The sequence below is a fragment of the Acomys minous genome, assembly GCF_964271855.1.
Source record: "Acomys minous genome assembly, chromosome: 6".
NCBI classification, from domain to species: domain Eukaryota; kingdom Metazoa; phylum Chordata; class Mammalia; order Rodentia; family Muridae; genus Acomys; species Acomys minous.
This window is the reverse complement of record NC_140487.1, coordinates 108,599,178-108,608,048: the sequence shown is the minus strand read 5'-3', so window position 1 is coordinate 108,608,048 and position 8,871 is coordinate 108,599,178. Positions and strand designations below refer to the sequence as shown.

General features: G+C 49.4%; 1 long non-coding RNA gene across 1 annotated transcript in view; it reads left to right on the top strand.

The window, feature by feature from the left end:
• The window catches only part of LOC311600619, a 212,562-nt gene that overhangs the window by 27,299 nt on the left and 176,392 nt on the right, over positions 1-8,871 (top strand). The gene's annotated exons all lie outside the window — the stretch shown is intronic.

The window sequence follows — 8,871 nt, the reverse complement described above, 5'->3', positions numbered from 1 at the left end:
GGACACAGAAGGATTTGGCCACCACGGAGGCTCCTACTTCCCACTCATCTTCTATGTGAGAAAACCCAAAGCCAGGTCAGGATAGTCTGGCCCAAGTTCACACAGTCTGTTGCTCTTACACTGCTGTCACCAGACTTGCCAGGTCTTTTGTCGCCTGCCTCTGTACTCTGCTACCCCATCCTATGGACTGGGTACAGGGTGGTGGAGATAAAAGACCTTGCCTTTGGGTGTTTGCTTTTCAGAGCAGTCAGCTGGAACCAGGTCGCAGCTACACACACATTTTAAAGACGCTGAGTAAAGTCCTTTGTTCACAGTTCCTCTGACGGATTCCCTCCTTAGACCCTCCCCAACCTGATGTCCCTGAACCCCTCGTAATACCTCTTCAGAACCAAGGTCCAGGGAAACTCAGGAAACCCCCCTGCCTGGGGAGGGAGGGATACAGTAGGGAGCGCTGGAAATCTGTACGGGGAGGGTGATGTCGTGAGGCACGGAGGGTGTTCAAACGGGTGTGGGGGCAATGTGATTATAGGCGCTGACATGGTGCCTGGTTTTAGAATCAACAACTAGGGCACATTATGCAGTCAGGTGTGTTGCTATGAATGGGGTTGGGGGGGCTGTGTATGGCCACCATGGAGGCTCCCACTCTCCAGTCATCTTCTAGGTGAGAAAACCCAAAGCCCAGGTCAGGATAGTCTGGCCCAAGTTCACACTGTCTGTTGCTCTTACACTGCTGTCACCAGACCTGCCAGGTCTCCTGTCACCTGCCTCTGTACTCTGCTACCCCATTCTATGGACTGGGCACAGGTTCAGGAGTACCACAGGGTGACCGCACGTGGTGGATGCACATAAGAATGCTCCTCTCTGTGATGCGTGGCCTTTAATCCCAGTATGCAGAGGCAGGCAGATCTCTGAGAGTTCGAGGCCAGCCTGGACTACAGAGCGAGTTCCAGGACACCGGCTGTCACACAGAGAAGCCCTGTCTCAAAAAACAAACAAAAAACAAAAATAACAAAAATTCAAAACAAAACAATACAAAAAAACCCTTTCCCCCAAAACCAAACAAAAGAAATAAAGAAATGAAAAACAAAACAAAAATGCTTCTCTCCCTTAGGCAAACAGGAAGTGTGGTAAGGAGGAAGAAAGGAAGGCTAAGGGAGGTTCGGGGACCTTGGGAGGGTGGCTTCGTCCTCCCTGGGTAGCACTGCCACTATTATAGAGCACTCTCCAAGTTGGCCTTGGCCGTTGGTCCTTGTGTTCAACTAACAATAAATGTTTACCTCAGTCCATCGGATTCCAGCCACAGGGAGACCAGCTACAAAAGGGACTGTCACACCAGACGCACTCCCAGCTACTGGTGGGGGTGGGGGGTTGGAGGTTATGGGTGGGGGTGGGGGTGGTGGTGCTTGAACCCTAAGGACTGGAGGGCAGCCAGAGCAAAACAGTGATTGTCTGCCTCAGAGGAGGGAGGGAGGAAGAGAAGGGCAGGGTTGGCAGGACCTGATAAGGCAGGGGGTAGGGGGAAGGGAAGAGAAGACAGGAGAGGGGGAGGGAAAGGAGACAGAAGATGGAAGGGGAAACAAGAAGGGAGAGGGGAGAGAGAAAAGAGAGGGAGAGGAAGGGGAAAGAGGGAGGGAAGAAGGGAGGGGGAGACAGAGACTCACAGAGACCTTGAAGAAATCTTTCAACTATCGAGATTATTCTGAAATTCTTCTTCTGTTGTTGTTGTTGGTTTGTTTTTTGTTTTTGTTTTGTTTTGTTTTTCAAGACAGGGTGTCTCTGTGCAGCCTTGGCTGTCCTAGACTCACTTTGTAGACCAGGCTGGCCTCGAACTCACAGAGATCCACCTGTCTCTGCCTCCTGAGTGCTGGGATTAAAGGCGTGCGCCACCATGCCTAGCTTTTGGGTTTTGGGGGGGGGGTTGTTTTGTTTTGTGTTTTTGGTTCTGAAATTCTTCTCAATCTAGCTCCTGGGTATCTCCTTAGGAATCTTCCCTGATGCTCACACCCCCTCCCCCCTACACCGGACCAGGCAGAACACTCACAACAACTCTTGCTTAGAGCACTCTTCTTCCTCCTGCTGGTCTGGAACTCCTCACTTCCGGTTGGTTACTGTGTATGTTGCTTCCTCAGAGAAGCCTTCCTGACCTCTGACTTCCGGCCCACGCTGCCTGGTGCAGAGACAGACTCTTCCTAGCTCTGTTTCCCTTGGGCACCTTATTGTGCTTGCTTTCTGCACCTCACCGGCTGCCAGCGCGTGGTAAATGCTGCGTTTCCTGTCATTCCTTCTCTTAAGGGTTGGATCCTATCAGTCTGGTAGCACAGAGCAGGTCACAGGGCCAAGATGCACAAGATGACGCTTATTACGACTGCTACTTCTCCCACTGCCTCCATGGTCACATTCCTCTAAAACAGTTCCCGAAGCTGATAGTGCAAGTCAAAAGCCAGCCTGCCCGCCTGCCGTGCTGCATCTCCTGTTGCTGTCTCCTTGCTCAGCCAGCTTGGGCTCTCCTGTCTTCTTTGGTCCTGTAGTTCTCTTGGCAAAGTCCCAGAGAACCATCGCTTGCCTTGAAGGCCAGCCTACAAGAATCCAAGCAGCAGCCCGGCAGTGGTGGCGCACGCCTTTGATCCCAGTACTCAGGAGGCAGAGGGAGACGCAGGTGGATCGCTGTGAGTTCAAGGCCAGCCTGGTCTACAAAGGGAATCCAGGACAGCTACATCTTCCCTGAGGAGGAGAGGGAAGCTACAGACAGACCAGAGCACTTCAGGGCCACGGACAGACAGCAGCACTTCAGGAGGAAGCTACCCAGGCCAGCCAGGCACCGTAAAGATGACTGCCTCCTGTCTCTTAGCCTTCCTGCAATCTGACATCTTCTGCAATCCCTTCCCCTGCACCGACCATTTCTCCTGTCACAGACTTCACCCTCTCAGCCTAGAGACATGCTCTAGAATCTGCTCGAAAAGAGAAACTGAAGTCATACTCATTTTTTATTACCATATATTTATAGTTTTGCATGAATGCACAAATGTGTATGTATGTATATGGCAGCCAGAGGACTTTTATTTTTCCAAGACAGGGTCTCTCTGTGTAGCCTTGGCTGTCCTGGACTTGCATTGTAGACCAGGCTGGCCTCAAACTCACAGCGATCCACCTGTCTCTGCCTCCCAAGTGCTGGGATTAAAGGCGTGTGCCACCATCCGAGGCCAGAGAACAACTTGAAAATCATCTCTTTCCTTCCACTGTGTCTTGGAAAAAGAAAAAAGCTGCGCGTGGTGGCACATATCTTTAATCCCAGCACTCAGGAGGCAGAGACAGGTGGATCGCTGTGAGTTTGAGGCCAGCCTAGTCTACAAAGCAAGTCTAGGATAGCCAAGGCTACACAGAGAAACTCTGTCTCCAAAAACCAAAAACCAAAAACCAAAAAAAAAAAAAAAAAAAAAAAAATCAGGAATTAGGAGTTCAAGGGCAGCCTTGGCTAACTAGCAAGTTAGAGGCTAACCCACATAAGACTTCCTCAAAGCAAACCAAAAAGAATTGTTCCCAAGTATATTGGCTCCCGTTTGTGATTCTAGCATTTGGGAGGCTATATGGGGTGAATTGTGAGTCTATGTAAGTTCATTCTCAAAAACTCACAACAAAAAGCAAAACAAAACAAAACAAAAAAATCAGAGCTGGCTGGGCGGTGATGGCGCATACCTTTAATCCCAGCACTTGGGAGGCAGAGGCAGGCGGATCTCCATGAGTTCAAGGCCAGCCTGGTCTACAGGGTGAGTTCCAGGACAGCCAGAGCTGTTGTCCCACAGAGAAACCCTATCTGGGGGATGTGAGTGGGGAATAGCAAAGAAGCTGACCTGTGGTGGCACATGCTTTTAATTCCAGCACTCGGGAGGCAGAGGCAGGTAGATTTCTGTGAGTTCGAGGCCAGCCTGGTCTACAGAGCGAGTTCCAAGACAGGATTACGTAGGAAAAAACATGTCTCAAAAAACAAAACGAGCCGGGCGGTGGTGGCACAGGCCTTTAATCCCAGCACTCGGGAGGCAGAGGTAGGCAGATCGCTGTGAGTTCGAAGTCAGCCTGGTCTACAGAGCGAGTCCAGGACAGCCAAGGCTACACGGAGAAACCCTGTCTCAAAAGACAAAAACAAAACAAAACAAAAAGCAAAGAACGGGTAAGCACATAAAAAGTATTGCCGATGATATTGTCTTAGTCATTTTGGGCTGCTATAAAACAACAGATTATATGCCTTAAACAAGATAAATGTGTTTTCTTACAGTTCTAGAGTCTGCCTGAATTGCACATGGCTGCCTCCTCTCCCCTGACTTCGCGTGGTGACGGCAAGCGCTCTGGGGGCTCACTTGGTAAATGCCCTAGTCTTTAATCCTTTAGGCTGGAGCCCTAACCCTGACGACTTCATTTAAACGTAAGTTGTGTGTGGGCAGGTAGGTCCTCTTCTGAGGTACCGTCACAGGGAGGAGAGAGGAAGGCTTCGGCACACGAATGGAGGGAGGTGATGGGCAGCCTGCTCCCGCAGTGTGAGGGCACCAGTAGATGCTGTGGTATTGGCCAAGAGAGATTCCCCATTTCCCACTGTGGATCTGGCCAACCACAGTGCTGAACTGGTGACCAGCACTTGCTCTTGGGGTTACTATAAAGGATGTGTATCATTGGAAAGCATTCTTTTTTGTTTTTTTTTTTGGGGGGGGGTTGTTTTGTTTTGTTTTTGCTTTTTCTGAGACAAGGTTCCTCTGTGTTATCTTGGCTGTCCTGGACTCCCTTTGTAGACCAGGCTGGCCTCGAACTCACATCGATCTGCCTGCCTCTGCCTCCAGAGCGCTGGGATGAAAGGTGTGTGCCACCACGCTCAGCTGGAAGACATCCTTTTTTATTTTTGTAAACATTTTTAATTAATTTTTCAAAATCTATGTGCGTTGGTGTAAGGGTGTCAGATCTTGGAGTTACAGACAGTTGTGAGCTTCCATGTGGGTGCTGGGAATTGAAGCCGGGTCCTCTGGAAGAACAGCCAGTGCTCTTAACCACTGAGCCATCTCTCCAGCTCCGGAAGACATTCTTTACTTCCACAGATGCTTGGCAAAAATTCATTGAAGTGATCAAGCCAAATATGGCCCTCTGCCTGCTTCTGGGTGGCCAGAGAGCTAAGAAAAATAAGTTCAAGGGCTGGAGAGATGGCTCAGCAGTTGAGAGCACTGTCTGATCTTCCAGAGGTCTTGAGTTTAATTCCCAGCAACCACATGATAGCTTACAACCATCTATAAGGAGATCTGGCACCCTCTTCTGGTGTGCATGTAGAATTCTATATATGTAATAAATAAATCTTTTTTTAAAATAAGTTAAGAGACAAGTAATTGCTACGTTGCTCAGGCTGGCTTCAAATTCCTTGGTTCAAAAGATTCTGCTGGGTATGGTGGCATATGACTTTAATCCAGCACTCGGGAGGCAGAGGCAGGTGGATCTCTGTGAGTTCAAGGCCAGCCTGAACAACAAAGCGAGTCCAGGATAGCCAGGGATACACAGAGAAACCGGGTCTCAGAAAACCAAACCAACCAACCAAACAACCAAACTAACAAAAGACAAATGAGCCTGACTGGTGGCAAACAGGCCTGTAATCCCAGCACTCCAGGAGGCAGAGGCAGGTGGATCTCTGTGAGTTCAAGGCCAGCCTGGTCTACAAAGGGAGTCCAGGACAGCCAAGGGTACACAGAGAAACCCTGTGGTGTGTGTGTGTGTGTGTGTGTGTGTGACAAAAGAGTAGTGTTTCAGGGGATAAGGAAATTATGTTAAAACCCAATTGCAATGTGCATAAACAAAGTTGGGAACACAGCCAGGCTCCATTTATGTACTGCACACAGCAGCTTTCACGTTACCATGACAGAGCCGAGTAGCTGCAACCAAGACCGGGTGGCCAGCGAAACCAAAAATATTTATACTCTGGTCCTTTACAGAAACTGTTTGCCACTCTCTGCGCCACACCAACTTCCAATTCCAAAAGAGAGATAGTGTAACTGTCCTTGTGAGAAAGCTTCCAGGCCTGTCTGCAGTGTGGGGGCCGGCCCCTGGCCAGATCACTTTGAAAAGTAGTTGTCGATCTTTGGCTGCATAGGCAGAGCTAATGAGGCTAGCCTGGCTCTAGAGACCTTGTCTCAAAAACAGAAGATAGCAGTGGACCCTGGGGAGATGATGCTCGCTGCACAAATGTGAAGACCTAAATTCAAGTTTCCCCAAATCCACATAGACCTGGGGGCAGGAGGGCTTGTCTACATCCCAGAATTCCTGTGGTGAGATGGAGGATGGGCAGGGGAATCCCTAAACACTCAAGAGCCAGCTGTGGCCTCAGACAAGCTTGTTTGTTGGTTTCCCGAGACAGGGTTTCTCTGTGTAGCCTTGGCTGTCCTGGACTCCCTTTGTAGACCAGGCTGGCCTTGAACTCACAGCGATCCGCCTGCCTCTGCCTCCCGAGTGCTGGGATTAAAGGGGTGCGCCACCAGGCCCAGCTGTGGGTGACTTCTCAAGGGTAAGAGAGCATCAACTGTATGAAGCCTGAATTGAGCATTTTGAAAGCAGGTGTTTGCTGAACATGCAAAATCCAACCTGTGAAAGCTGGACAGAGGCAGGCATATAGATGGCTGTGAGTTCTAGGCCAGCCTGGTCTACAAATGGAGTCCAGGACAGTCAAGGTTACACAGAGAAACCCTGTCTCAAAAAACAAACAAACAAACAAACAAACAAAAAAATCCAACCTATGGGAGACAGAGACAGCAGGACCTCCGTGAGTTCAAGACAAGACTGATCTACATAGTGAGTTCCAGGTCAGCCAAGGCTACACAGAGAAACCCTGTCTCGAAAAACAGAAACAAACAAACATGCACAAACATATATGTGATATAACATACACACACACACATGCACACACTAGCATACATATATGCACATGTGTGTAGCATAACACATGTATGCACATGTGATATATATAATATAGCACACACAATATGCACACATGCAATACATATACACACAATAAATACACATGCACATATGCAATACAACACACGTATACACATACAGGTATGCAATATATAACACATGTGCACACACACATATGCGATATAACACATACACACACACACACATTCTCTATCACTGAGCTGTACACTCAGCCCCCTTTCCTGTGATTCCCTCTCTTTTTCCTCAACTCTAAGCTCCACTTTGACTGCTGAGAGTCTGATAGCCTTGGGCTGCTTGTTGTCTGGAGACAGGGCTGAAGGAGGCAGGCGGGCTGGAGTGGGTGGGCCTGCCTTCCCAGCAGGGGCTGTGTCCAAGTTGATTCCTTTTGTTGGTGTTCCAGGCACCGGGGGTCACATGCAGAGCCTCAGCACGCTGTGACTGAGCAGCAGTGACCCCAGCTACTCCTGGGTGGATGCAGATGGGTGAAGAGCATGGGGCCCGGGGTGATATGTCTCTTAGGGACTCTAATGCCCATGATGACACTTATTGGAGAAGTTCCCAACCGAAGAGCTCTGACCAGACGCAGCAGCTTGAGTGGGCCTGCTTTCATCTTAGGAGCAAATCCACCGTCATCAGCACAGCTTAGCAGCAGGGCGGCTGGTGTCAGGAGGAGACTGAGTGAGGCTGCACGGGGCTGCCCCCTCAGATGGGCAGCCGATTGGTCTCCATGGTGATTCTACCACCGAGCCTTTTCCCACCTGCTGGGCTCTGTCCTTTTGTGCCCAGGCTCAGCAGTTCGAGGCAGGTAGTATTTTCTCCCTTTTCTAAACCCTGTTTTCATTTTCTGAGACAGGGTCTTGTTATGCAGTTCATGCTGGCCTGTGGCCTCTCAAGTGCTGGAGTACAGGCTGAACCACCAGACCCAGCTCCTGTGAGCACGGCTTGCCTGTACCAATAGGGGTGCATTGACTCTCTGTGCCATTTATGAAGACTTTTTCTGTTCTGTTTATTTATTTATTCCTTTTGTTTTGTTTTGTTTTTGCTTTGTTTTGAGACAGGGTCTCACTATAGAGCTTGACTGTCTTAGAACTCACTGTGTAGACCAGGTTGGCCTTAAACTCACAGAGATCCACCTCCCTCTGCCTCCCTAGTGCTGGGATTAAAGGCATTTTTAAAATTTTTTTAAAAAAATATTTATTTATTTATTACATATACAGTGCTTTGCCTGCATGCCAGAAGAGGGCACCAGATCTTATTACAGATGGTTGTGAGCTACCATGTGGTTGCTGGGGATTGAATTCAGGACCTTTGGAAAAGCAGACAGTGCACACCTGCTTCTAGCTGCCTTATCATCGGTAGACTCATGCTGTCTGAGAGCCACAGAATAGGGACTCTGGCTCAGTGTTTGGACTCCCTAGGGGGCCTGATCAAGCCCAGGAGCTCATGACCTGCTCTCCTGGCAGCCCCGGATATATGTACGTGTGGTAACTGCTGTCATATTTCTGGTCCAGAGGCTCTGTGGGCTGCAGTGTTGTAAGGAAGCCTGTGTGGCCTTTGCCCAGCTTCCTCCTAGCAGGACGTTTACTCTCTCAATGCCATGTGCAGGAGGGCCAGGAGGACTGGCGGAGTCCAGCAGGAACCAGATGGATGCTACCAGGGCACACTCTGGAGAGGCTGGAGTTTAACAGGGAGGACATACGTGGCTGGAGGATTATTGTATAACTGGGGCCTGAAGAATTCTTCTGAGGGCTGGAGAGATGGCTCAGAGGTTAAGAGCACTGGCTGTTCTTCCAAAGGTCCTGAGTTCGATTCCCAGCAACCACATGGTGGCTCACAACCATCTATAATGTGATCTGATGCCCTCTTGTACATATAGGCAAAGCACTGTATACATAATAAATAAATAAACATTAA